Source organism: Mus pahari, chromosome 22 (assembly GCF_900095145.1).
Source record: "Mus pahari chromosome 22, PAHARI_EIJ_v1.1, whole genome shotgun sequence".
Taxonomy (NCBI): domain Eukaryota; kingdom Metazoa; phylum Chordata; class Mammalia; order Rodentia; family Muridae; genus Mus; species Mus pahari.
In genome coordinates this window covers 1,116,264-1,124,094 of record NC_034611.1, presented here as the reverse complement: position 1 = coordinate 1,124,094, position 7,831 = coordinate 1,116,264, and the positions used below count along the sequence as shown (strand labels likewise).

The 7,831-nt window shown below is 44.4% G+C and overlaps 1 pseudogene; it reads right to left on the bottom strand.

The window, feature by feature from the left end:
- Positions 1–2,973: 2,973 nt before the first annotated feature.
- Positions 2,974–7,352, bottom strand: LOC110339000 (annotated as a pseudogene).
- Positions 7,353–7,831: the final 479 nt, after the last annotated feature.

Genomic DNA, 7,831 nt, shown 5'->3' with positions numbered 1-7,831 from the left:
GAAGAGGGCGTCAGATCTCATTATGGATGGTTGTGAGCCACCATGTGGTTGCTGGGATTTGAACTCAGGACCTTCAGAAGAGCAGTCAGTGCTCTTAACTACTGAGCCATCTCTCCAGCCCCTGACCTTACTGTTTTTTAATATTCTTTCTCTGTTTAGTGCATTTGGTGCTTTGATTATTATGTTATGGGAGGAATTTCTTTTCTGGTCCAATCTATATGGAGTTTTATAGGTTTCTTGTATGTTCATGGGCATCTCTTTTTTTAGGTTGGGGAAGTTTTCCTCTATAATTTTGTTGAAGATATTTACTGACCCTTTAAGTTCTTCTATACCTATTATCCTTAGGTTTGGTCTTCTCATTGTGTCCTGGATTTCCTGGATGTTTTGGGTTAGGAATTTTTTGCATTTTGCATTTTCTTTGACTGTTTTGTCAATGTTTTCTATAGTATCTTCTGCACTTGAGATTCTCTCTTCTATTTCTTGTATTCTGTTGGTGATGCTTGCATCCATGACTCCTGATCTCTTTCCTAGGTTTTCTATCTCCAGTATTGTCTCCCTTTGTGATTTTTTAATTGTTTCTATTTCCATTTTTAGATCCTGAATGATTTTGTTCAATTCCTTCACCTGTTTGATTGTCTTTTCCTTTAATTCTTTCTTTTTTCTTTTTTTTAAAGATATGTTTATTATATGTAAGTACACTGCAGCTGTCTTCAGACACCCCAGAAGAAGGCATCAGATCTCATTACGGATGGTTGTGAGCCACCATGTGATTGGTGGGATTTGAACTCAGGACCTCTGGAAGACCAGTCAGTGCTCTTAACCACTGAGCCATCTCTCTAGCCCTGTAATTATTTAAGTGATATTTGTGCTTCCTCTTTAAGTTCTTCTACCAGTTTACCTGTGTTCTCTTGTATTTCTTTAAGGGCGTTATTTATATCCATATTAAATTCCTCTATCATCATCATGAGATGTGATTTTAAATCAGAGCCTTGCTTTTCTGGTATGTTGGGGTTAACCAGGGTTTGCTGTGTTGGGAGAACTGGGTTCTCATAATGCCAAGTAGTCTTGGTTTCTGTTACTTATGTTCTTGTGCTTGCCTTTCACCATCTTGTTATCTCTGGTGTTAGCTGGTCTTGCTGTCTCTTACTTTGGCCTGTCCCTCCTGCAAGTCTGTCTGTCAGTACTCCTGGGAGACCAGTTCTCTCCTGGTAGAATTTGGGTATGGAGAGCTGTGGTACAGGCTCAGCTCTGGGGTACAGACAGAGATCAGAAGGATCCTGTCCCCAGCTGATCCTTGGTCCTGTGTNCTGATGGCTCTGTGAGGGTCCCTCTNGGGCCAGGAATTTGAAGAGAAGTGGTGGTCTTACCTGTGCTTGCAGGTGTGNAGGCACTCCTGGGAGACCAGCCCTCTCCTGGTGGTATCTGTGTATGTAGCTCTGTGGCACAGGATCAGCTCTGGGCACAGATGGGGACTGGAACACCTCTTCCATACTTTCTTTACTGGCAAATGCTCATTGCAATGAGTCATTGGTTTGGTTTGAGGTCTCTGACTTTTGTTACTCTATCAATATGGGATCCCCACTGGACTACTTTCTGGTGTCCTGTTGTTGCCCAGTGTCTTGGAGATCCTGCAGCTTTGAATTTGCAGGACTGGCCCCTTCATGTGCTCTAGCAGTTCATTGATAGGGTAGATGTGGGGGTGAGCCAACTCAAAGCCCCAGATCTGGGCCTGGGTGGCAGCTGAGCTGGTCAGCCCACCAGTTTTCCTGCACCCACACCATTATAGCAGGTTCTGCAGCACTGCCATTGATAGCTCATCAAATGCTGCAGCTGGCAAGAGGCATAGCCAGCTCTCCTTCCTGCTACAGGTAGGAGAAGGTAACGTGGGGGGATGGATGGACAGAGAGTATCGCTCCCTCATCCACACTATCACATGGAAGAGGCCAGCTCTCCTGCATCCACCCTTGCCCATGCCACCAGAGCCAGCTGTACTGCGATGCTCAGGTGAGGTGCAAGGAGAGGGCATTCCTCCTAAATGCTGCAGCCAACAAGGGCCGCTCACATCAGGCTGCTTTCTCATAGCTCCAGTTCCATCTCTTCATTGTGCACACACTGTTCTGCTTCTCTTCTATCTCTCCCCAACTTACTTGCTCATCTTAGTAGTGCGCAGAACCTCTGGGTGTCTGGGGTCCTCTTAGGAGTGCTATGCCCTGCCCATTCCACGTAGCACCAGGTGGGGGAGGACATCCTGCACATATAGTTTTTATTCACCATCTTATTCGCAAGCTTCTCTCCAATAAGTCTAAAATCCTTAGAAGATAGATGCTCTGGATGTTTCTGTAGCCCTCATCACAAATGTGGAATCCCAAGTCTCCAGTGATATGGTATTAGGAGGTGGTGTGATCCAGTCAAGAGATACCAGAAGGTTTCCATCCTTTTTTGCTATACAAAGACAACTTTTAAATTAAAAAAAAATTTTTTTTTTTTAAAACTCTTGAAATAGGATTTTGCTATGTTTCCCAGGTTTACCTCAAACTCCTGGCCTGCAACGACTGTTCTTTTACAATCACCTTCGTAGTTAGAAGCCCAAGCATGCCACCATGCCTGGCCTGATGACTTATTGAAGCCTAAATGGAATAAAGCAGCAAAGTTCAATTTTACTTACTTCAATATTTCAGTTCAAATTGATTTTTTAAAAACTGGCTTTAAACATTCATCAGGGTGCCACACGAGGGATCTAGGGTGAGAGAATTGTTACATGTGTGAAGCTGGGATGCCCTAAGACACAAAAAGGGAACCCATAGTCAAGGCTGCTGAGGTGCCCCCGCCCCTACCACAGAACAAGAGAGTAGACTAGAGGCCCTCTGTGAAGGTCTCAGGGCTATGTAGGAGCCAGTTCTCCCTTGGAGGTAGATCATCTGGGAGGGAACTGAGGAGCAGCTCCCACGGTGGCAGGGACAGGCAGTGGCTTCCTCAGTGGTACTGCTGGTAGGTGGGATAACCTGGGGCGGGAGCTCCCTCCCTCTTTAGGGGTTAGCTGGCTGGGGTCCTCCAAGAATGTGGGTGCATTGTGGAACTGCTGGGCAGTATAGCGGGTGAGAAGGATGCCAACACCCTCAATGAGGGCCAACAGGATGCCCCCCCATCATCACAGAACCTACCATGGCCAGCGGACCACTGCGCGCAGCCAGCACGGCTCCAGTCAACGCTCCACTGGTGATGGAGTTCCAGGGGTCTTCTTTGCCCCGTAGCCGGACCAGGCCACAGTTGATGGTGGAAAACAGACCTCCCCACACTGCAAAGCTACCGCCAATCTGGGGCGCTCGGATCCTCACAGCACTGACACTACCACTGAACCTGTGTCGAATTCCCAAGGTTCGCGAGCATACTCCTCCATGGCACCGTGGTCCGGCCTGGAGCAGTCGGTGCAGGCAAGACACTCCCCCCCCCCAACTCTGAAACGCCCCTCAAATTGAATTTTTAAATCCAGTTTCATTCTGGATCAAGTTCCTCCCTATAGATTTTTGGTGAAGCTGAATATGCACAAAATTGAAAAAGGAAAAGAAGAGGAAAAGAAATCGAGGGAAGAAAGAGTCTACTTTGGAGGGCGTGTGATTTGGGTAGATGGGAAACTTTGGCCCGGCAGGGTGCTTGCTTGGAGAACATGTGCTGCGTGTGTGGGAATGGTGTGTGAGGGTGGCAGGGTTTGGTGGAGGTGATATATAACAGGGGCTAAGAAAAGAAAGCAGAAGTGTGACATGCCAGCCTCCACTCTGGCTTGCTGGCTTGCTGTGACAGCTTCTTGTGTGCATGTGCATCTATCTGGAAGGCTGAAATCTTCAGCCCCCAGGTGGTTCTTGTATAAGAAGGAAGAGGGTGGAAAGAGGCAAAAAAAAAAAAGAGGAAAATGCTGTGCTGGTTATGGGTTATGGGCAAAGAGCTACAAGTCTGATATTTCCTTTGCAGCAGGTGTGTAGTGATCAGCTTCATGGCAGAAGGAAGGAACTGGTACCAGTCTGTGAGTCTAGTGACTACTAGGCTGGTGGCAGAGGCTTCAGGTGTCACTGGAAATGTACCTAGAAAACATGTTATGCCTGGCAGTGACAGAAACTTGGTTCAGGGGACCTTCAAGGACATCAGTTCCATGGCTCTCTCTGTGTGTATTGCAGATTCAAATAGAAGAAAACCATGTGAAAGCAGGTTGGGTGTAGGTTAATAGAGAAGTGTTTGATTATAATGAGCAAAGTATGCACACACAATTTGAATTTACCATATATGGTTGGACAGATGGCTCAGTCAAGCAAGCATAAGGACCTGAGGATGGATCCTTAACAGCCATGCAAAAGGTCTGAATATGACCTCATGGGCCTGCGACGAAGGGTTTTACTGCTGTGAACAGCCACCATGACCAAAACAACCCTTATAAGGACAGCATTTAATTGGGGCTGACTTACGTTCAGAGGTTCAGTCCATTATCACTGAGATGGGAACATGGCAGCATCCAGGCAGGCATGGTGCAGGTGGAGCTGAGAGTTCTACATCTTCATCTGAAGGCTGCTAGTGGAAGACTGACTTCCAGGCAGCTAGGGTGAGGGTCTTAAATCCCACACCCACAGTGACATATGTACTTCACAAGACCACACCTCCTAATAGTGCTACTCCCTGGGCCAAGCATATATAAACCATGACATTCTGTAATCTTAGAGATGATGATGGATAGAGATAGGATTGCTGGGACTCATTAGCCAGTCGGTTTAGTTGAAAAACTAGGGAGTTCCAGGTTCAGGAACAGAGCCTATCTCAAGAGTATAATGAAGAATGATGATAAAGGAAGATATCCAGTATTCAATCTATGTCCCCAGGTGTGAATACCGCATATGCATATGCATGCACACATCACACCCACCCACACACTCCTACATGCATGCCTGCACACATGTATACCACCCTACTAAACACACACACACACACACACACACACACACACACACACACACACACACTTTACCATATAGAATAGTGGCCAAATATATTTTTATACAGTGGTCAGATATATTTTTTCAAGAAAATAAGTAAAATAGACTTTCATGAAAAATATACTCACCTGACCTTGCCATTGATTTGAAAAGTTTGAAAGCACTTCCTGTATCAGTCCCTTCCACCAGCCACCCACCTCTTACCTCAAAGTCAATGGTACCCAGTCAAGCAGGTGAGCAGTTTTCATGCCAGACTGAGCTATGACTTAGCATGTTATGACTTTTCTTTTCAGTTCTAACATCCAGAACAGTAGAGCTCAATTTCCTGACTATAGCCTAACACAGTTCCCCAAATTTGCCCTGCCAAATGAGAGTAGAAATTTCATTAACTAGCTTTCATTTAAATATCTGCCTATATCCACCTCCCTGCCCATTTCCTTTCTGCGGCACACTGACAGATAAGCCATCCATTGGGACACCATGTACTCTCTACTACACCTGCTGCCTTCTGCTCCCTGGAGTGAGTTAGTTGTACGCTTCCGCCATTGTGTTTGTATCTGTTTATGCCTTGTAATCTGAATGGGGACTGTGCTAGGCAGATGTCCACATCCAAATGTCCAAAATTTGGGGTTGTGTCATCTTGTATGGCAACAGGAACCTAGAAAGGAAATAGAGTTCCCAAGGCAGACCAGCTCTTTAGACAGGGGTCAGCCCGGTGAGCCCTGTGCCAGGCTCCTGACTTACAAACTGTATCATCATAAGTTGATGTTACTCTAAGCCACTAAAACACAGTTTAAAAGCACCATGTGGGACAATATTTTACCTGCCAAACAACCCTTGCACATCCCACAGCCCCTGATGCTCAACATGTCAAAAATGGAACTCCATCTGTATTCCTCATGTCAACAAATGGTGCCACCAACTGCCAGAAACCCAACCGGAGGGGTGGGCTGAGCCCAGACCCCTTCCTCTCCTGGACTTCCTACACCCAGCAGGTAACAATAAACACAATAAAAACAATCAAGTCATTTTCCTTGTAAGGCAGGGAAATAAAATACTCTAACGGCAGACCTTTGCCAGGCATAGTAGTATATACCTTAAAGGCAGACGACCTTGGGAGGCAGAAGCAGGGGATTGCTTCAGTCTTGGCTAGAGTCCAATTCATAATGAGTTCCAAGACAGCCAGGGCTGCAGAGGAAGATTATGTCTCAAAACAGACAAACAAACAAACAAAACTCCCCAAATAGACAACAACAAACCAACAAGGGCCCAGGAAGACGGCTCCGTGGATAAAGGTGCTGAAGATCTGTGGGTGAAGAGCCTCAAGATTTCAGTTTGATTCCTGGGGACCCACATGTTCTCTGACCTTCACATGTATGTTTTAGCATGTACTCCTTTAAATAAACTCCAAAGGGCCTGGAAAGATGGCTCAGTGGTTAAGAACACTGACTGCTCTTCCAGAGGTCTTGAGTTCAATTTCCAGCAACCACATGGTGGTTCACAATCATCTACAGATGCCTTCTTCTGGTTTGCCTGACGGCAGAGATAGTGTACTCACATACATAAAATAAATAAATAAATCTTAAAAAAAAGTCCCCCAAAGTGTAACTATCCCTCTCCTCCTAAAATAAAACCAGTTAACATCCATGCATGTCACAGAGGTTAAGGTGGAGGAAACACCATTATCATGCCAATTGAAGCTGAATTATTTGACCAATTGGCTGTTGTCACTGTAACCTTGATCTCTTAGTCAGATAATCAGTGTGTGGTATCAATTTGCTGATGTGGAACTTCAAGGTGAGTGGCACCATTTTTATTCTTATTTGTTGTGTCCCAGTGCAAGAGTCTTATGTAACAATGGTAAAGAAACAAAAGTCAGATAACTGAGAATGGACCGAATTAGTATAATAATTAAATTACTCCTAGAAAATGCAGCCTCACTGGAGGAGTTCATGTACTAGGACTAGGACCTGCTATGAGGCTGTGCTGAGGGCTCCCCATGATGAGGTTAAGAGCTGATCACCATGGAAAGCTTTACTTTGCTGAGGAACTTGCTTAACTTGGCGCAGAATATGAATGAAGAAAGTGTTTTCAGTGGGGTTTGAGGAGAAGTCGAGAAATTTAAAAAGTTTTATTAAGATTTTTTTCCTATAACATATTTTGTTCATTCTTTCTTCTCCCTCAGCTTCTCTCAGATGATAAAATGTTTACGTTTTTATCTTTGTGGTAAAAACTTACTGACAAGGACAGGGCTTTTTTCTTACAGACTTGGGTGAAAGCTTTTTCCTTCCCTATGCAATAAAGGTTGGAGCTTATTTTTTCATCCAGAATGAGTGAGTTTTTCTGCGCTGGCACTTGGACTTTTGCTCCAGTCATCATCATCTATCTATCTATCTATCTATCTATCTATCTATCTATCTATCTATCTATCTATCTATCTATATTTATATATATATTTGCATTTGTAAGTTCAGGTGTGTGTGTGTGTGTGTGTGTGTGTGTGTGTGTGTGTAAGTATGTAAGTTGATGAGACAGATGGTTGGACCCATCAAAAAGGTGAATGTATGTATGAATGTGTATATGAATATGTTTATGTATATTTGCTTGTGTAAAAGTTTTTCTTTCTACGAGTGAGCATGATTTTCTTTTCTCCATGCAATAAAAGTTAATTGTTCCAGGCCTCCCTTTCACCCGGACAGTGAGCAGGAAAGAAGGGAACATTAGCAATAAATCCTCTGCTAAATTCCCTGTTGCTATGTAGCATATGTTGGTTGTCAGGGAATTATAAAGTAAGCAAGAGTTAAGTTTTAGTGCTACTCAAGCACACAGAATTATGAAGTAAATAATAAGAGAGA